Genomic DNA, 21,040 nt, shown 5'->3' with positions numbered 1-21,040 from the left:
CCAGGACAACCCACTGTGGACAGGCTTACTTGGCTTCTTACCCTACCTTCTCCCCCTACTTGGGCCCCTCCTTCTTCATCTCCTTATCCTCACTGTCAGGCCTTATGTAATTAACAAAATTACACAATTCATTCATCAGCGACTGAGGCAATGAAACTCCATCAGGTTGAGATACATTACCACAGGCTGGCAACTCAGGAATTAAATTCCTCAGATGACCCACTGCCACCTCCTCTGCCCTCCATGTGACTGATGACGGGTAAGATCTCACACTGACTGAGACAACCTAAGACAGGCCATAGAGTGGGTTCTCAGCGAGCTAAACACGTGGTACCCAGTGACGGGTAAGATCTCCAGAGGGGGACAACCTAAGACAGGGGCCATGATGATTGACACTCTTATAAAAACAAAAGGGGGAGATGTTGAGCTTTGAGAGTTCTTTCCTTTTATTAAAAAAAAAAATTGTCTATCCAGGGGGCTGGAGGGATGTCTTATAGTTAAGGTGTTTGCTTGCAAAGCCAAAGGATACTGGTTTGACTCTCCAGGACCCACATAAGCCAGATGCACAAGGGGGCACATGTGTCTGGAGTTCATTTGCAGTGGCTGGAGACCCTGGCACGCCCATTTTCTCTCCCCCTCTCTCTACCTATTTCTTTCTCTCTCAAATATATTAATAAAAATGAAGTTTTTTAAAAAAATGTTGTCTATCTATAAGCTTGATGACTTTATTCTGTAACAGATTTACATTATGAACAGTTGTATTACTTCTCTCTCTTCTTTCTGTTTTTTTTTGTTGGGGGTTCGAGGCAGGGACTCACTCTAGTCCAGGTTGATCTGGAATTCACTATGTAGTCTCAGGGTGGCCTCAAACTCATGGCAGTCTTCCTACCTCTGCCTCCTGAGTGCTGGGATTAAAGGCCTGCACCACCACGCCTGGCTTTACTTCTGATTTTTAAATATTTTACTCTGTGTCAGTGTGTGATTTATTCCTGTGTATGTGTATTTCTTCTGATGATTGGGAAGAGGTTTAGAGTGTTTTTCCATTGAAGTCAAAGGATGCTATCTGTATAACTTCTACTGTTTATAATTATACTTTATTTTTTATTTTTTAAATAGTTTTATTTACTTATTTACTTGTGTGAGAGAGAGGCAGATAGAGAAAGAGGAAGAGAAAATGTGCATGCCAGGGCCCTCAGCCACTGCAAATGAACTCCAGATACATGCTTCTCCTTGTACATCTGGCTTTATATGGGTCCTGGGTAATCGAACCAGGGTTCTCCAGCTTTGCATGCAAGCACCTTAACCACAGAGCCATATCTCTCTTTATTTCTTTTCTCTTCTCCTTTTTAAATTCTACATGCTGAGATTACAGGCATGTGCGCCACCATGCCTGGTACAGATGTTTTTAGGAGGAAAAGGGTAAAAACATTTTTTACTGTCACTCTTGTGTGTTTTATATACTTTATTTCATTTTCCCCCATGATGCTTGCTTTTACTAGGAGTGTGTTCCTTGCGCACCCTGCCCCATGGAGATTTGACAAGTACAATTAACCTTTGTGAGCTTAGAATTGGCATCTTCACTTTTGTTAGAACACAAAGCAACATTCGTCAACTGTCATGAAGTTGATGTTACAGAGCAACAGCTGAGAGATATTATAAGAAAGGCTAAATAGTGAAGGGACCAAACTGATGCCATGACAGGATTCAGTAAGGTGCCATCCTAATTAGGCCTAAGTTTCAGTTTTCCCAAGAGGCAGGCAAGACTTCTGGGAAAGGGCAGGCTGTTAATCAATAGCGACCCTGACATGGGGCAAGAAAAGATAGCCACCCAGGGTCTGAGTCAGTTCTTGGAGACATGTCCCTTTTGTGCCATTTTCCCCAACCAATCAAAGATGTATAAATGTAATTGCCATCTTCTTAGCTAATCATGATGAAGGATTACCCAATCTGCCTGCAACTCCCTTAGACCTAGCCTGCCAAAACTTTAGGACCAATCAGAAAGGTACAAGTTGCAGTTACTATTCGAATTAGCCAATCATGTTAGCAAAGAGTAAGCCCACCAAAAGTCCTCTAGCTGTGCTTAAAAGTAGCCCGCAAGCTCCTCTTGGGGTCACCATTTTGTATGAATGGTTGACCCCTGCACGCTGGCTGATTCTGCAAAATAAATGCTCTTTGCTTTTGCATACTATTTGAGTCTGGGGTCTGTCTTCAGCAATTTTCAGACCCTTACGATACAAGCCAACTTCATTCAAAGCTAGTATCCCAAGTGGAAGTACTGAACAGTGATCCAAATTTTGGATTTTAAAAAAAGAACATATATTCATATATATGCATCGACATATATACATACGTACATACATATCGCACAACCAGGTTGATCTTGTTTCAGAATTTATTCTGACATGGCTTTTTACAAATAAGCACCTTAACCACTGAGCAATCTCTCCAGCCGTGACATGGCTTTTAAAATTCAGAAATCAACTTTCAATTACTTCATATTAGTAAGAGGGGAAATGTAATCATTTTATCAATGCAGGAAAAAAATCACCTATAAAATTCAGCAGTCATTAGAAATAATTTTTCAATTTTTGAATATTTTTATTCATTTGCAAGCAGAGAGAATGAGCATGCCAGGGTCTCCAGCCGTTCCAAACAAACTCTATGCACATGTACCACATTGAGCATTTGGCTTTACATGGGCACTGGGGAATTGAACCTGGGTCTTTAGGCTTTGCAAACATGTGACAACTGCTGAGCTATCTCTCCAACCCTTCATTAGAAATATTTTTTGGGGGGGGGGCAGAGGTCTGTGTAATTGGGACCAGCTTCTCTGAGCCAATTCTCCACATGGCCCCACAGCCTGGTTACATCAAGCTCAGTAGAGACAGGTGTCAGGCACCTGTGCACGTCTGTGGTGAGGGCAGCGAGCAGGAGGTGTGGTTGACTCTGACTTCAGGTCTTACAGGCCCACATCCAACTCAGGCCACGTGGAGCAGTGAAGAGGTCTGATCCAGGCCCCAGGGAGTGAGTGACGGCTGTGGGTCTTGGTCTCATGTGGCCCTCAGCAAGCAGTGGTGGGTTGGAAGGGTCCTAATTCTCACCCTAGACCATCTGGAGCAGAGACCACCATGTGTGGGTGTGGCTTCTGCTTAGGACCACATCAGATGTGTCACAGTAAAGAGAACAGAGGCCTATATTTCACCAGTAAGTCATTGGCTTAGATTGAGTCCAGGTCGGCTTGGGGGCCACTGCCCAGCCTAAAGCAGGTCGTAGAAGTAGTCCAGGCCCTGGCCCAGCTCCCAGATGGAGATCCCCGATGCCCAGCTCCCTGGCCAGCTCCATCCGTACCTGCAGGGACTTCAGAGTTGGATAGAAGACGATGTGCCTCCCACCACGGCTCTTCTTGTACTCAAAGAAGTGTTCTGCTGCCTGGCTGTCCCACACCACACGAGGCCTGTGGTCCTTCAGAGTCTGGACATACCTGGCCCGACGACAGGCTCACGGGCATCCTTGGAGGCTGCATAATCCATACCATAGAAGTTCAGCCCCAGGAGGCTCTTGCTCTGCCACTGTGACTTGGGGTCCAGGACCTGGACACAGGCTCGAACCCAGGCCAGTGGTGCATTAGGTCCAGGCTGTTGTGACGTGGAGTAGTCGTAGGTCATGAGACTGAAGCCATCTAGCACCGGGGCCAGTTGCTCGAACTCCTTGTGCGTGAACATGCCTATCTGGTCGGTCCCAGGAGTGACAGCAGGTGGAATGACCAGGATGGTCAGCAGCCGGGCCTGGTGTAGTGCCTCAGCCAAATGGGTAAGCATGTGAATGAGTCCCACGTGCTTCTGGCTCAACAGCTGGCTCCAGACCTCTACCACAAAACCGTCAAAATGCTGGTTCTTTGCCACCTGAACCACAGTCTTGCTGAGCTCTTCTATCTCATCCTCACTGTCCAGGACATTCCGGAAATCGTCATAAGTCCAGTCCTCAAAAAGGAGCCGAGGTACTATGCGCAGGCCTTTGGCATGCTTCCTGACAGCTCGCATCCACCCTTGGTCCACATCGTGGAGGCCTGTAACTTCAAACATCTCACGGCCACGTCTCTTCAGCTGCAGCCAGACTGGTGATATCTGTGTGAACTTGCTCCCGAAGACCTTGGCAACATCATAACCATGGCTATTCCATGGCGTGACATAGCCCAGAACCTCTCCAGCAAAGTTCCTCTCCTGGGCCCTCGCTGCAATGTTCAAGAACCACATCCTCAGCCTTGAGGTCTGTCACCACCAGACCCCGATCTTGGACAGGCTTATCTGAAAACTGAGTCTTCTCCAACAGTGTTTTTGAGGCAGCTTTTTTGGCATCTGACTTTGACAGGGTGGTGTGAACAGAGCTGCAGGCCAGAACAAGCCAGAGGACATGAAAGAGTAGCCACATGGTTGGATGTGTCACAGCAGGGTCCAGCTTCGGGGTCTAGGGGGCTTCACGACAGGAGACCCGCCGACCCTCACATGCACCGCCCCGAAGACGCGCCTCCAGGACCCATTAGAAATATTTTGAAAGCTATAAATGGAAGAAAAAATATTCAATTTCATAAAGACTATGTGATGAAGAAATATTGAAAGCTTTTCCCTTGAAATTAGGGACAAGTAAAGAATGGCTACAATCGTTACTGGTATTCACAACTTTTGTGTAGGCTCTAACCAACGAAATAAGACAAGATGTGTAAACACTGTTATCAAGTGTATAATAACATGCAATTTCTTATGTAAGCAAATTTAAGCAATATACATATGACTTATTAATAAGCAAATCCAATAAGAAAGCAGAATATGAAACTCACAAAAGATTTCTTCAGTAATTGAAAAATCAAATGTCTAGAAATAAATAGAATGAAATACTTCCAAGACTGTACATATAAAATTGATTTTTTTAATTTAAATAAAAACTAAATAAATACCATGTTAGTGGATTGTAATACTAAATATTGCTGGGATGCCTACACAACAGATCAAAGGAGAGGAAGCAGAGAAATATTTTTATTTTTTATTTATATTTTTATTTACTACATATTATTTCTCATTGAGAGAACCAGAAGCCAGGCTGAGAAGAATAGGAGGGAGCCACAGCCTTACTTAGTCACCCCTGGGAGTTTGGCATTAGGATGTCACTTCTCTGGGTGCAGCTGCCCATAGCAGGGGCTGGTGTGACCACTCATGCCAGCGTTCTCTATGGTGGTCCTTGGCTTTCTGCTTGTATGACAGTAACTAGCAGGTGGCATTATGAATGACGTTTCTAATTTTGTAAAGTTATATCTTAGCAAAATTATTAAGATGAATATATTACTTAAAACATCAGAAAAAATCTTACAATTTTTTTTTGAAGTAGGAGCTCATTCTAGCCCAGGCTAACCTGACAGTCACCCTATAATTAATTTCAGGCTGCACTGGAACTCACAGTGACCCTCCTACTTCTGCCTTCCAGAGTGCTGGGATTAAAGTCATGTTCCACTATGCCCAGCCACAGTTTTTTTTTTTTATTTATTTATTTGAGAGTGACAGACACAGAGAGAAAGACAGATAGAGGGAGAGAGAGAGAGACAGAGAGAGAATGGGCACGCCAGGGCTTCCAGCCTCTGCAAACGAACTCCAGACGCGTGCGCCCCCTTGTGCATCTGGCTAACGTGGGACCTGGGGAACCGAGCCTGGAACCGGGGTCCTTAGGCTTCACAGGCAAGCGCTTAACCGCTAAGCCATCTCTCCAGCCCCACAGTTTTTTTGTTTGTGTTTTATATATCTGATTTTGAGACAAGTGTCTCACTAAGTAGCCCAGGATGGTTTTGAACTTCCTGTCTTGTCTCAGTCTTCCAAATACTGGCATTACCGGCATGTGCCACCATACTGAGCATCTCTCGTAAAGTGAGGACAAAAGAGTAACACCCCATGCTATATCCACACCCCAACATCTGTACTTTAATGGTGTGCTTCCTGCAATTTAGGATCCCTTCAGCCCTGTGGGTTCCGTGTTAAAGGGGCAGTGTTCACATTCAGCTCTTTTCTTCCCTTATGATAATCAGTATCTGGACCAGGTGCTTTGGGAAACAGGGATGAGGTGATTGTTTACTCAGTTACAAGATCTCTCAGAAGAGATGACAGCGAACTCTGGGGAATAAGAAGAGCTGGCTCTGGTCAGACAGAAGCAGAGATCACCCTGAATGGAAATGATGAAGCATCTTTGGGGAGGATATAGTCTTCCTTTGCAGCCTGGAAATGACTTGAATATATAGGGTGGATCTGATATCTGGTGTAAATTTCATTAGATAAAGGATGCTCAGTAATTCTTAACTCATTCTGGGTATGTCTGTGAAGGTGTTTCCAGAAGAGGTTAGCAGTTGAGTTGGTAAAATGATTAAAGATATACCCTCCCTAGTGTGTGATGAGAGCTCAGAATGGACAAAAGGTTTACGAAGAGTGAATTCCCTCTCTTTGCAAATAGATAGGTGCACTAAGGTCTCTTGCTACTGCAAATGAATTCCAGATGCATGTACCACTTTGTGCATCTGGCTTTATATGGATACTGGGCAAACAAACCCAGGCCAGCAGGCTTTGCAAGCAAGTGCCTTTAACCACTGATCCATCTCCCCAGCACCCGTGTCTCTTCCTGAACTGGAACATCTATCTTCTCCTGTCCACGGATATAGGCACTATTATTTTTCAAGACCCAATACTCACACCAACGGTCTCAAGCCTTGCCTGGGTGGTGCTTGGCCTTTGGGTACGGACTGAACTCTGCTTTCCTGACCCTCCAGCTTGCAGACAGCAGATCCCAGGATGCATGGCTTTCTTAATCTTGTGATTCAGTGATTATAGTGAATCTCCTTAGCTCTGTCCATGTCTGTATCTACACTTGCGTGTCTGTCTGTATCTGTCACCACATGCATTTCTATGATCTGTTGATTCTCATTCTTTTCAGATCTCAGCTAACACAAGTGGGTCTGTATAGATATGATAGAGGTGAGGGACAAGAGAGGAAAGGTACCCATGGAGAGCCATTTGGACTTTTTCCTGTACATTAAGGGGAGCCATTGAAGGTTTTAAAAGAGGTTCAATGTGTGGTCGAGAGCAGATTTCTCTCTCTCCTTCTCTTCTTCCAGGTCCCAGTCCAATGACATCATTCTCTGTATGAGGACAGACTGAGATAATGGCTGACTTCCATAGACATGATGCTCATTACAAAAGACCTGCAGCTGGATTTGGTCACTGAAGTACCTGCTCAGCAGTGTCCCTTGGGGGACTAAGGACACTGTTGGAGTCCTTAGTACCTCAGCCATCCAGGATAATGTCATGTCTGATGTGATCTGCATCATCTTGCCTCAGGGACTATGCTCCCTGAGGCCTCTCCAGGCAGAGGGCATATCTACAGGCTGGGGAAGGCCTGGTGGTGAGCAGAGAGTGGTGGCTTCAATTTGTACAATATCCCAGTTCAGTTTTAGAGGGTTCAACATAATGGCATCAGACCTTTTGTGTCCAAGATAGTGGATCAGACCCAAGCTTCACTATGGAGACCCTGTTGATAGTAAAGTAATAAACCACATCACTATGGTATAGTTGGCCCATGGGTTCTGTATCCATGGATTCAACCAGCTAACAATATGTTTAAGGGGCTGAGAAGATGGCTTAATGGTTAAAGGTGCTGGCTTGCAAAATCTAGTGGCCTGAGTTCAATTCCTAAGCCATCCATGTAAGCCAGATAGAAAAACAATGTAGTGCAAGAACCTGGTATTCATTTGCAATGGCCACAGGCCCTGGTGTACAACACACACACACACACACACACACACCCCACATAATTTTTTAAAAAGTTATTAATGTGTCTATAAAATTTTCTAAAATGTTCCAAAGAATAAAACTTGAATTTGCTAGAACAACGCTACAATAAATCGATGTAAATAAAGTGATGTGTAAGTATTGATTAGATATTATAAGTAATACAAAATGATTTAAAGTATACTAAGAGTAGATATAGGTTATTGCAAATACTATACTGTCTTATAGAATGGACTTGAGCACTATGGATTTTGGTGTCTCTGTGGGATTCTAGAACTAATTTCCCATGGAGCTGGAGACGTGATTCTAAATTGGACAAGATAGGGGAGACATTTGACGGTCTCCCCTCCTGATTCTGGCGCTCTGTGAAGTCGATTTTCACAATACTCCCAGAGAGACCTGGAGGATGCCCTTCCCTCGTGGTCCTAGCAACCCCTCCTCTGCCGACGCCCCTCCTTATAGCCTCTCTCTGAGTGCATGAGGGTGGACCTTGAATTACAACAGGTTGGGATCCACAGCTGCTCAGAACACAGTGAAACACACAGTGCCATGGGGCAGTTAGGGTTTGCTTTTGTGGCACAGAGTGAATTCTGCATTCAGCCTTGAGATCTCACCCTCTTTCTATCTTTCCTTTTGGGATACTTGCTCCGTGCTGCACCCAGCCCAGGTTAACTCCCAATATTTGAACGTTGCACCACTCAGTCCAAGGAATGAAAGACAGCAGCGATGGCCAGAACACTCCTTTCTGATTTCCTCCTCCAGCACCCTGCAGTAAAAGGAACACCCCTGTAGAGGTGTTCCAGCCCAACTCTCTCCTCTTTCCAGCTGGGGCCATACACACTCACTTTTCTCTCCACCCCAGAGACCACCTGAAGGTTCTTCACCTCAAGTTCTATAATCATACTCTTGGTGGTGGTGGAGGGGCCATGGCTCTTCTCAGTTGATTGCATAAAGGATTTATACTAGTCTAAGTTAAAAGCAAACCACAAATGGTTACATTATACAAGCTGTGAGGTTTTGAAACTTGTGACAAGGGACAAAAGAGAAATTCTACTCGTTCCAAGGAAGTCCTCACTTCAGCTGCACAGAGCCACGACACTTATAATCCAGCTTGGCCAGTCTCGTCTCTGTTAGGAACTGGCATGTGTCCTTGAGCTAGACACGCTGTGGCTGAACCACTTCTCCTTACTGTGGATGCTCAATTACAGCACCATTGCAGGCTAATGTGTTTTCTTCAGTGTTTTCACTGGCTTATCATGATCACTAGAGGCCTCTTGGACAGTAGCCGGGGTCTTCCTGCCATTTCTCTGTTGAATTCTTCCATGGACAGAATCCTCAGCACCATCTGGAAGCAGCTTATCACCCCCTACTTGCCTCAGCAAAGCGGTCAACAGAGTGGCGTTTCTGGATAGTGGACATTCAGTAAGATTCCTTGTCCTCAGGGGAAGCAGCCCGTGCAAGGTGGCTGCAGGAGAGCAGGCAGGGACAGAGCGTGAAGAAGCGAGGGATCCTGAGGGGCATTCAGCTAAGTCCTTAGCGGTGGCTCACTGTCGGCACCCATATTCATATTCTCGGGGTACCCGAGGCTGGCAATTCTCTTTACCTGTTTTTTAATTTTTATTTATTTTTGTCCAGTATCCTTCATTCATCATTTCTGAGCCCTCTGCCAGTCCCTGAGGCGTGTCCAGAGGTGATCAGGTTACTAAGGCCCTTGTCCCTGAAGACCTCACAGCACATATTGATAAAATATATCATGAAAATTTGATGGTTCCAAGTACTGAATATAAATGAAAGACAGGCTCTTGAAGGGAGTCATGGGGTGAGGGAACATCACACACATACAAACAAACATATGAATTATGGCAGACTTCTTATCAGAAAACGTCACATTTTTAAGCTATTAGGGGTAAAATGTCAACTCAGGTGTCCCCCATAAGCTTATGTGTTCGGAATACTTGATCTCCAGCTGATGGCAATTTGGGAATTTAATCCTTGTTGGAGGTGTGCTATTGGGGGTGAGCCTATGGGTATTATTGCCAGCTTCCCCTTGCCAGTGTTTGGCACACTGTCTTGTTGCTGTTGTCCACCTGATGTTGGCCAGGAGGTGATGTCCACCCTCTGCTCATTCCACATTTCCCCCTGCCATCCTGGAGCTTCCCCCCTAGAGTCTGTTAATCAAATCCTTCCCTCCCGTCAGCTGATTTTGGTCAGGTGCTTTGTGCCAGCAATGTGAAGGTGACTGCAACAATGACAAAGAAAATAATAAAATCTGTGATACCAGATTGAAACGCGAATCTACACGTAAATGTAATCATGAATCTGTACAAAGTAACTTGGATCTACACAAAGAATACTGATCATAAAATGAAAATAAAAAGTTCTTTTTATTTTTAGTTAAAAAGTCACCGAATAAACATAAAAACAATGCAACAAACAACAAAAAAACCAAAACCTTAGTGTCATCTTTCTGCTCCAGACTTGACAGCAAGAGTGGACTGGAGAAAGGAGGAAGGACGAACAGGGGAGAAGGGAAAGGGGTCACACATGCCCTCTGGGCTCTACACAGAAAGTGGGGTTTACTGTCATTGGATTAGCCCATGAGGGTGACCTATCTACTCCTGGGTCCAGTGCAGTATAGTTGTGGACCCAGAAAGCCTTGGGTCACAGTCTGCCTCTACCAGAGAGATATGGGACAGTTAGTTAACATCCTGAGACTCAGTTTTCTCACCTGTAGAATGGTAATAGTCATTCCCACCATATGGGTTTACTGTGGAAATAAAGAACAATAACCTATGTCGAGAGCATGGGAGAGGACCGAACTCACGTACCATCACTATGCAGCTGAGGAGAGACCAGCATGGGGACCTGTACAAAGAAGCTCTTCGTGTTCTTTCAGGCTGGGATTCAAAGACAACAGCACCAGTCACTCCCGTGTTTCAAAGTGAAGAGTAGTGTCCTGAATCAGGAGACTTAAGCTGCCCTGTGTTAGTTATTTTTACACTGCTGCACCCAACATACCTGGCAAATAACTTATGGAAGGAAAGATTTTGGCTCATGGTTCTGTGGTTTTTGGTCCATCATGGCGGGAACACACAATAGCATTCGTGGCTGTGTTTGTCACTGTGTTTGTAGTGACAGACGTGTGTGGCAGAGGCAGACCAGGAAGCTGAGAGTGTAAAAGAAACCAGGGTCCAGATACCCCCATCAAAGGCCAACCTTTAGCACCCGGCTTCCACCAGCTAGGCCCCACCTCTTAAAGGATCCACAGTCTCCCCAAATACCACCGTCAACAGAGGAACAACGATTCATGAGCCAATGGGGGACTCTCTCTTAACTACCACGGGGGGGGGGGTGTGTGTGTGTGATATGTATATCTTTCTATCACATCCTTCTTTGTAGCCTACTTTTCTCATCTTCTAAGACTCCGCTATTGGTAAACCTTTACTCTGTAGAGTGAGGCACAGGTGGGTCCCTCTTAGGCTGTCCTCCCCAGGATTGTGGGGGAGACCAGGAAGGAATGTGGCATGATGGCACTGGGGGTGACTCCATCTCTCACTCTGCACACAGAGAGACGTGTAGCAAACACTGGATGGCTGAGGAGGTTGGCATTGCTAGTAGAAATCACCCAACCAAGAGCAGCTTTTGGGGAAAAAAAGTTGTTTATTTTGGCTTACAGGCTCAAGGGGGAAGCTCTGGGATGGCAGGGGAAAATGATGACATGAGCAGAGGGTGGACATCACCCCCTGGCCAACATAAGGTGGACCATAGCAACAGGGGAGTGTACCCAACACTGGCATGGGGACACTGGCTATAACACCCCAAAGCCCACCCTTAACAATAAACTGCCTCTAGGAGGCATTAATTCCCAAATCTCCATCAGCTGGGAACCTAGCATTCAGAACTCCTAAGTTTAGGGGGACACCTACACCTGAATCAAACCACCACATTGGCTTTTTCTCATGGCTGTAACAAAACACCTGACAAAAGTAACTTGGGGAAGAAAGGGTTTAATGTTGGCTCATGGTTTGAGCTGCAGTCCATCATGACAGGAAAGTCATGGCGGAGTGTGAGGTAGCTGGTCACATTGTGACGGACCTGGAATTCACTACGTAGTCTCAGGGTGGCTTCGAACTTAGGCTATCCTCCTACCTCTTCCTCCTCCCTGAGTCCTGGGATGAAAGGTGTGTACCACCACGCCTGGCTCTCTCTTCTTTTTATTCAGTGTAGGACCCCAGCCCATTGGATGATGCTACCACATTCACAGTGAGTAGCTCTTCCTTTCTTAGGAAACCTTTTTTTTTTTTTTTTTCCTTTTTTGTTTTTTTGAGGTAGGGTCTCACTCTTGCTCAGGCTGATGCAATTCACTACATAATCTCAGGGTGGCTTCGAACTCACGGCGATCCTCCTACCTCTGCCTCCTGAGTGCTGAGATTAAAGGCGTGCGCCACCACACCCAGCCTTCTTAGTAAAACGTTTTGGAAACAGCCTCACCAGCACCCTCGGAGGCTTGCATCCAGGGTGATTCTACGTGCAGGGATGGTCAGCCAGCGCAGTTGCTAACCCCGGTGGAGCGCGTATGTTGGAATTTTGCTGGCTCTTCATGATTCTGCTGGAAGAAGACTACTCCATGCAGATTGCTGCAAACCACCCTGTGGCCAAAATCCCGAGGGCCACACATACACCTGCTCTGAACTGGGCCAGATGAGTTCTTCTGCCTAGAAAATATGAAGCTTGGAGAGGAGCTGGCTTGTGTTTCTTTCAGCCTGGAACGTGGCAAGTATATGATGGGGAGGTAGAAAGAGACACTTGTCACAGAGATGGGAGGAAATGGCATATATTTATTTATTTACTGGACTACTTAATTTTTAAAAATTTTATTATTATTTATTTGAGAAAGGGAGAGAGAGAACAGCAGAGAGAGAAAGAGAGAGAGACTTTGTGCATCTGGCTTATATGGGTACTGTTTAATTAAATCTGGGTCCTTTGGCTTTGTAGGCAAGCACCTTAACTGCTAAGCCATCTCTCCAGCCCTGGACTGTTTTTTTTTTTTTGAGATAGTGTCTCCCTTTAGCTCAGGCTAACCTGGAATTCACTATGTAGTCTCAGGCTGGTCTTCAGACACACAGTGATTCTCCTACCTCTGCCTGAGATTAAAGGCACACGCCACCACACCTGACTATTTTTTGGATTTCTTTGTGGTAGGGTCTCGCTATGTCCCAAGCTGACCTGGATCTCATTCTGTAGTCCCAGGCTGGCCTTGAATTCACAGTGATCCTCCTATCTCTGCCTGATGAGTGCTGGAATTAGGAAATAGTGTTTTAGATGCAGATACAGAATTGGGGAAACAAGGAGAAAGACATAGAGAGAGGAAAGTAGGGAGGGAGAGAGCGCAACAGACAGAGAGGGAGAGAGGAAAGAGGTGAAGGAAGATAAAGAGAGAAGAGAGGAAGGAAGACAGTGGGACAGGACAAAGACAGGAGGGGAGGGAGAGGGAGAGAGAGAGAGAGAGAGAGAGAGGGAGACTTCCAAGTTCTGTTGTTTTCCAGTTCTGCCCAGCTATCTTTTGTGTGTTGATTTCTCAGTGAGAGTATTGTAAACTTGAATCAATTTCCTGCTTTTGTTTGTGGTCAGTTGGAGCAGTTTCCTGTTAATTTACAGCAGAATGAACTCTGGAGAGGAAGCAATCTGGTCCCAGGAAACAGAGCCCCACATAACCCTGTAACTGATCCATTTCAGGGATTTGGGGACAACAAGCTGGCACTGAAAGCTGGCTGCCAGTGACATGCAGTCACCGGAACAGCTGGTGAAAATGACTGCCACTGGCCTTTGGAACCTAGGGAATTTTTCCATTGGTACCAAGGGGCTTTGAACACCATGTTGAAGAATGCCAGGTGACTCCCTGGAGCTCCAGCAAGGTGCCTAGGAAGATATATACTCAGTCTGGGGCCAAAGTGGGCAGGAAAATCAGGTTGGTTACACAACCCTCCTCCCAAAGCCCCACCTACAGGTGGTACAGGATAGATGACCAGTCAGTGTCTGTTCTGGAAATTAATCACAGGACTGGCTGAACTACAGTGACACCTTGCGGCAACCTACATCCAGAACTAAATTTGGCACGCCAATTATGAAACAGTGAGGTTCAGGCAGCTGGAACAAGGGCACCTGGGCAGGGTCAGGGGAGTTGGGGAACCCAGAGCCTTCCAAGTGTTTCCCCCAGTTCACCCATGGTGCCCTCTTCTTGGATGAGGGTGATCTGCCTCCCACCACCCCACCAGCACCCTTCAGGGTGGGGTGCTCCACAAGATTAACAAGGCAATACAGGATAGTTCTCTGCTGCAGCCCTGGGGCAAAACACATTATGCAGGACACAGGCACAGCCCTCCGGCTTCTGTCAAGGAACTTCTGAAGCCCACAAGCACAGCCTTTCAGCAAAGGCAGACTCGAGTAAAGTAAAATCGACAGGCTGACAATTAAGATTCCCAGATCTTGTGCTACAAGAAAACCATAAGCCTGGAGAACAGGGTCTTTAGATTGATGTGTATCAATACCACCAATGGCTAAAGACCTTAGGCAAGCTGCAGGCCCAACCCAGAAGCAGCCAGCAACCCTGAGAAGGAGTCCTGTGAATACAGCCAGTTCCTCCCCAGTGCCCCCCCCCCCCATGGTGGCTCTGGAGAACTCTGGACAAGGAAGATACCCCTATATATTAGCTTATTCCAGGTGCCAACAAGAGACACCACACACAGGGCCAGGGGTTCCAGGTGTCCAGCCTCAGGTAGTTTTTTGTTTTGTTTTGTTTTTCTTTTCTTTTCTTTTCTTTTCTTTTCTTTTCTTTTCTTTTCTTTTCTTTTCTTTTCTTTTCTTTTCTTTTCTTTTCTTTTCTTTTCTTTTCTTTTCTTTCTTTCTTTCTTCTTCTTTTTTTTTGAGGTAGGGTCTTTAGCTCAGGCTGACCTGGAATTCACTAAGTAGTCTCAGGGTGGCCTCGAACTCACGGTGATCTTCTTACCTCTGCCTCCCAAGTGCTGGGATTAAAAGTATGCACCACCACACCCAGCTAGCCTCAAGTAGCTTTTACATCCTTCTGGGATTAACACATGGGGCACTGACTTAAGGGTCCTTCCTTCCTTCCTTTTCAGTGGAAGAGCCATGTGGCTGTACTCAGCCTTTCTCCCAGGGCTCTGAGGCAGGTGAACTTCAGGTGACGAATGGTTGCCATTTCGTTAGAAACTAGGTCAGTCCAAGACTGAACTAGAGAGAAGGGCTTTGCCTGGCATCAGTCTTGCCTCTGTGGCAAGGGCGGAGGGGTTCACACTGGCAGGTGTGGTGGCATATGCGGTCCCATTGCCATGGGAAGAGATTGGCGAGGCTGGTCAATTTGGCTTCCCTGGAAAGTTTGGACTGGGCCTAAGAGGTTGCTGCTAGATTTCTGTGTGGACTGTAAAGAGGACACTTGTGCCACAGCAGCCATGGGCATCCAGTAGTAGAAAGGGTGACCTTAAGAGAAGATCTGTACAGCCAGGCGTGGTGGCGCATGCCTTTAATCCCAGCACTTGGGAGGCAGAGATAGGAGGATTGCCGTGAGTTCGAGGCCACCCTGAGACTCCATAGTGAATTCCAGGTCAGCCTGGACTAGAGTGAGACCCTACCTCAAAAAAACAAAAACAAAAAAAAGAGAGAAAATTTGTAAACAGAAGAGTGTTAGGCCCAGACAGGCTCCCAAAGATGGAGTCACCGAGGACAGCAGGATGGCAACAGAGAATTATCCACCTTCCTCAAGAAACCGCGCAGCCATCATCTCTTCCTTGCCTAACCATGCCCCGCCCCCCAGGTCACGAAGTCACCTGCTCACTGTTCTGGTCTCACATCCCAGCTATGTGAAATGGCTGATGTAAAGAACACAGGAGTTCTTTTCCCTTCCTCACCTTTCCCCAACTGAAGAACTCTCTAAAGCCCACTAAGTGGAATCTCAGGTTGGCTGTGCTCTGCTCTCGAGAGTCCGTCCTGGCAGCTTGTGTTTTTCCTGAATAAAAGCTTTCATCTTTGCCTCAGAGTGGTCTCCGTGGTCTTGGCCACTCCCGAAACTTAGAGTAGTGGGGGGAGAGGGAGAGAGAGAGAGAGAGAGAGACAAGACAGGGCATGTGAAGGTCAGAGGGCAACTTCAGGCGCTGGTCCTCACCTTCCCTTTGTTCCAGGCTGGTGTTTGGTGTTCTCTGCTGTATCCACCAGGCTGCCCGGCCAGTGAGCTTCCGATTCTCCTGTGTCCATGTCCTGTTTCATCATAGGTGTGCTGGAGTTACAGACGTGTGCTACAGTGTCTGGCTTTCCCATGGGTGCTAGGGATCTGAGCTCCGGTGCTGACACTTGTAAGTCAAGCCCTTTAAGCCACCGAGCCACTCCCCACACCCATTCACATCATGTGAACTTGTCTTCCTTTGGGACTAGTGGGGATGAATACCTCATCACATGTATATTGACAGCCAGCGTGTCCTCGGGAACAAGATGTCTCTTCATAGCTTCTCTCCGTCTCCTAGTTGGACCATGTCCTGTAATATTTTACTGTGATGTTTCAAGAATTATTTTTTTAAATATTTATTCATTTGCAAAGAGAGAGAGAGAGAGAAAGGGCATGCCAGGCTGCCTCCTGCCACTGCAAACAAACTCCAGATGCATGCATCACTTTGTGCATCTGGCTTTATGTGGGTACCAGGGAATAAACCCAAGGCTGTGAGGCAAGCACCTTAACCACTGAGCCATCTCTCCAGCCTCCCCCGACCCCCCGTGATGTTTTACTAAACTCTGTTTGATCATTTCTATTGACTGCTAACTTAAATAGGACCTATAATCACGTGTGAGGAATTATCAAGATTAGGTCAATTAAGGTGGGAAGACCCATCTCAACAATAGGTGGGTGGTACCATTGCATGGGCCAGTGCCCTGGACTATATTCAAAGGAGAGCGCTGGCTCAGCAGCAGCCTGCAGCACTCTCTGTTTCTTACTGTGGACTGAAGGTGACCAGTGGCTCAAGCTCCTGCCGCCAGGCCTTCTCCTAGCCATGATGGACTGGTCTATAACCTGGAACTGTACGCTGAAATGAATCTTGCCTCCCTTAAACTGTTTCTTGTCCCGTGTCTTGTCCCAGCAATGAGAAAGCAATTAAGTCTCTCTCTCTCTCTTTTTCTCTTATTTATCTCCTTTTATAAGTTTGTGGCGGGCTTCTGTTACTTGAAAGTTCAAGACTCACAGGTCATCTGCTTTGTATGCGGTGACAAACGTAATAAGAGCTGACATTAATTATTCCATACTTTGTGTCAGGTACTGTTCTAAGTAATGCATAGGTCTTAGCCAACATTTTGAAGAAAGGTGTTTCAAAACAAGTTATTTATGTGTGTGTGTGTGTGTGTGTGTGTGTGTGAGAGAGAGAGAGAGAGAGAGAGAGAGAGAGAGAGAGAGAGAGAGAGAGAGAGAATAGGCATGCCAGGACATTTGGCCACTGCAAATAAACTCCAGACACATGTGTCACCTTGTACATCTGGTTTAGGTGGGCATTGGGGAATCAAACCTGGGTCTTTAGGCTTTGTAGCAAGTGCCTTAACCACTAAGCTATCTCCAGCCCAAAGTTGTTCTTATAAACACAATGCTTTTATTGTTTTTTCTCTCTTTCTCTCCATTTGCGTGTATGTATGGCGTGTGTGCATCACAGCATGTGTGTAGAGGTCAGAGAACAACCTTGGGGTGTTTGCCCTCTCCTTTTGTCCTCTTCTTTTTTTCTTTTTTATTTTTTTTTGGTTTTTTGAGGCAGGGTCTCACTCTAGCCCAGGCTGACCTGGAATTCATTATGTAGTCTTAGGGTGGCCTCGAACTCACGATCCTCCCACCTCTGCCTTCCAAGTGCTGGGATTAAAGGCATGCGCCACCACGACCAGCTATTGTCTTCTTTTTGAGACAGGATTTCCCTTGGTTTTTGCTGTGGTATGTGCACCAATCCTTCAGGCTTTTGGATTTTCCTGTCTTTGCCTCCAGATGGCACAGGTGTTCTGGGGTAACAGACGGTTGCTCCTTTTTGTGTTTGGGTTTATGTGGGTGCTGAGGAATCAAACTCAGGCTGGCAGGCTGTCAAACAAGTACCTCTGACCACTGAGCAACCTCCCCGGGCCCCATATGTCTTTGTAGTAAGCATTACGTGCCATCACAGTTAGGTACAAGTCTATGTGTCAGCACAAACAAATGGCTCCCACAATCCGGTGTTGCTGAACCTCAAGTGGGCTGAGCTCACTTGTGTTTCGATTGGTTGAAAGAGACTCTCTAAGGTTCTGGTGTCTCAAGGGCTCATGAATCAGAACTCTCACAGTGAAATGAGCACTCACGTTTAACAATGACATCATGCGTACATGTCTTTATTCAGGCTGGGTAAATCATAGATAATGTTCAGTTCAACAAATTCTGCACAAGGAAATTCCCCCAACCAGAGTCCGCTCCTAAAACAAAGGCAGAAAATAAACACATGCTTATGACAGAGCTTTTTTTTTTTTTTTTTTTTTTTGAGGTAGGATTTCACTCTAGTGTAGGCTGACCTGGAATTCACTGTGTACTTTCAGGGTGGCCTCGAACTCACAGTGATCTTCCTACCTTTGTTTCCCGAGTGCTGGGATTAAAGGTGTGTGCCACCACACCTGGCAGACACACAGTTTTTTTTTTGTTTTTGTTTTTGTTTTGTTTTTACGTATTGCCTGTTGCAAGTGAGGCAGACACACATGTGCCTTGAACAGATATCCCAGAGTCTCCCTGGAGATTAGAACCTCATTCCCGAGGGTTGGCAAGTGGTCTGAGGTGCCATGACGCTCTCTAGGGGTGACTGTCCAGTGAGCCTCCAGCAGAACTCTCTCAGTCACAGGCAGGGACGACTTTGGGGACTGGCCTCTCTTCCTAGGTTTCAGGCACTATAACCATGTGGCGCTATGTTGAGTCAGGCACTGGGATTCCTGGTTAGCAGTAAGTGATCTGTTCTCCGTTGTGCAGTGGGTGGGGATTCATGGTCTGAGTTGTCCTCGCTGTGTGATAGGAGCTGTCACGGGGGCCACTGCAGAAGCAGTGATGCAAATCTGTCTACTGTGGGCCATATGATTCATGACCTTTGACGGGGGGGGGGGAGGTGTTCAGTGGCTGCATCTGAGCGACTGGCCACTATCAAATGACCTACTCTCAGGCTGTTCTAGGCAGGGTCCAGCAGCCTCTGGCCACCTGCTTTTCCCAGCCAGGCCTCTGGGAGGTTTACACACAGGTGTGAGGAACAGCCTTCACTCGCCATCTCTTCCACCTGCTTCAGGCCGGGGCCCACCCCTCTGAGCTCCTAGGCGGGACCTTGTAGGTTTCTTCCTTGGTCTTGGCTGCTTCTTACAAATTTGTCCTTTCAACTTGAGGCTTGGCACATTTCCTGTAATAGCTACTTCTTTCCTGGTTCATCACCACTGCAGGCTGCTCTGTGTCACCTCACGGAAGGCCCCCATGAATCAAGTCTTCCAGGGAGCCGCTCCTCCTGCCTTGACTCTCTCCCACTTTCTAAGACAATTTTTTCCTTTCTGTGGATCCAGACATTCAGATCGAGGCCTCCTCACCATTTAACAGATACCCTGTTCGCAGGGTATCCTTCTTTCCCGTCGGAGTCTTTCTGTTATAAATGGTGTAGGTAATCCCCTTAGAGTCACTGATGTGTTTGTGTGTGTGTGTGTGTGTGTGTGTGTGTGTGTGTGTGTGTGTTGCTATCACAATCTGTCACTCAACCAATAGCCACAAAATTCCAGAAACCCTTCCTGTCTCCCTTCACATTCCATTTTTTCCTCTTTCAGGTTGTGATGTTCTGGCCCCTTTCGCTTCACCCTGTCCCCACTCCATCATCCTCTGCAGAAGGGCAGGGCCACTCAGACCATCCTTCCCTTTCTTAGTAGCAGCAGATCTGTGATGGGTGGTCATTACCATGGCAACCCACTGTCTCTGCAAGCGCTCTCTCTCCCTCTCTCCTTCCCAAAGCAGCAGATCTGTGGAGTTCCAGACTTCTGGGGGCTGGGAGGGAAGACAGATTGGGGGAGGGGAGAGGGCTCTTTTGACAGGCAAGCAGTCACACTTTGGGGTTTCCTTGGATTGGGACTCTCAGCATGGTGTGCCATGTGGTGTCTGTTGTGTCCATCCCAGATGGAACTGCTTCGGACATGCTTAGGAAGTCCCAGTGCCCTCTGAGTCAGCCGGGGGGCCTGAGGAAAGTTCTGGGTTGGTAGCACGTGGCACACACTCAGTGTGTGTCAAATCGGATGGCATTCCTCCGGACACCCTTACAGCACTGTTGAAAAGCTGGATGGGCTCTGAAATCTAAAATCAGGCAAGATCATTCATTACCCTAGTCAGACCCAAGGGTACCCACCCCTCCTGATGTGAAGTGGGGGTTAGGAGACGTGTGTCTACAATGAACTCCTACAGAATAACATAGGATGTTGGGCAAAACCTTATGTGTCTGCTGTGTGTATTTTTTAAAATGTTTTATTTTTATTTATTTATTTATTTGACAGAGGAAAAGAGGGAGAGAGAGTAAGAGAATGGGTGCGCCAGGGCCTCCAGCCACTGCAAAACAAACTCCAGAAACATGCGCCCCCTCGTACACCTTGCTGACGTGGGCCCTGGGGAATCAAACCTGGGTCCTTTGGCTTTGCCGGCAAATGCCTTAACTGCTAAGCCATCCCTCCAGCCCCTGCCATGTGTATTTGAGGGTAGGTCAGGAGTTAGTGCCAGGGCCTGAGGCTCTTTTAGTCCCCAAGGCAGTGTGCATGGTGAACACACGACGTATCTGCTACACAAAGCCCCTGCTATTCCAGACATTCATCAATGCTGCTGCAGTTTAAAAAAAAAATCTCTCAACACTCAGGCTGGATTCAAGGAAGCTTGTGTGTCCTTGGTCTACCGGGGCGTGGTGGCAGAGGACAAAGGTTCCATGATGTCAGACCATATTGAACAAACCTTCCATAAAAAGGAATCCTGATACACACACACACCAACTTAAATGAGCCTCAAAGACATTACACCATGACAAAGAAGCCGGACACGGAAGGACACATAGCGGATGATTTCATGTCCATACCCTGCTCCAAATAGGCAGCTTTATCAATGCGAACTAGATTGCAGGCTGGGGAAGGGGAGCAGGGGGGAGGAGCTGTGGCTTAAAGGTTACAGATGAAAA

At 46.7% G+C, this 21,040-nt stretch overlaps 1 pseudogene; it reads right to left on the bottom strand.

Annotated features, from left to right (window-relative positions):
- Positions 1 to 3,169: 3,169 nt before the first annotated feature.
- Positions 3,170 to 4,481, bottom strand: LOC101597629 (annotated as a pseudogene).
- Between the last annotated feature and the right edge of the window lie 16,559 nt (positions 4,482 to 21,040).

This window comes from Jaculus jaculus, chromosome 12 (assembly GCF_020740685.1).
Source record: "Jaculus jaculus isolate mJacJac1 chromosome 12, mJacJac1.mat.Y.cur, whole genome shotgun sequence".
In the NCBI taxonomy this organism is placed as follows: Eukaryota; Metazoa; Chordata; class Mammalia; order Rodentia; family Dipodidae; genus Jaculus; species Jaculus jaculus.
Note: the sequence above shows the minus strand (reverse complement) of the source record. Positions and strands in the feature narration are given on the sequence as shown.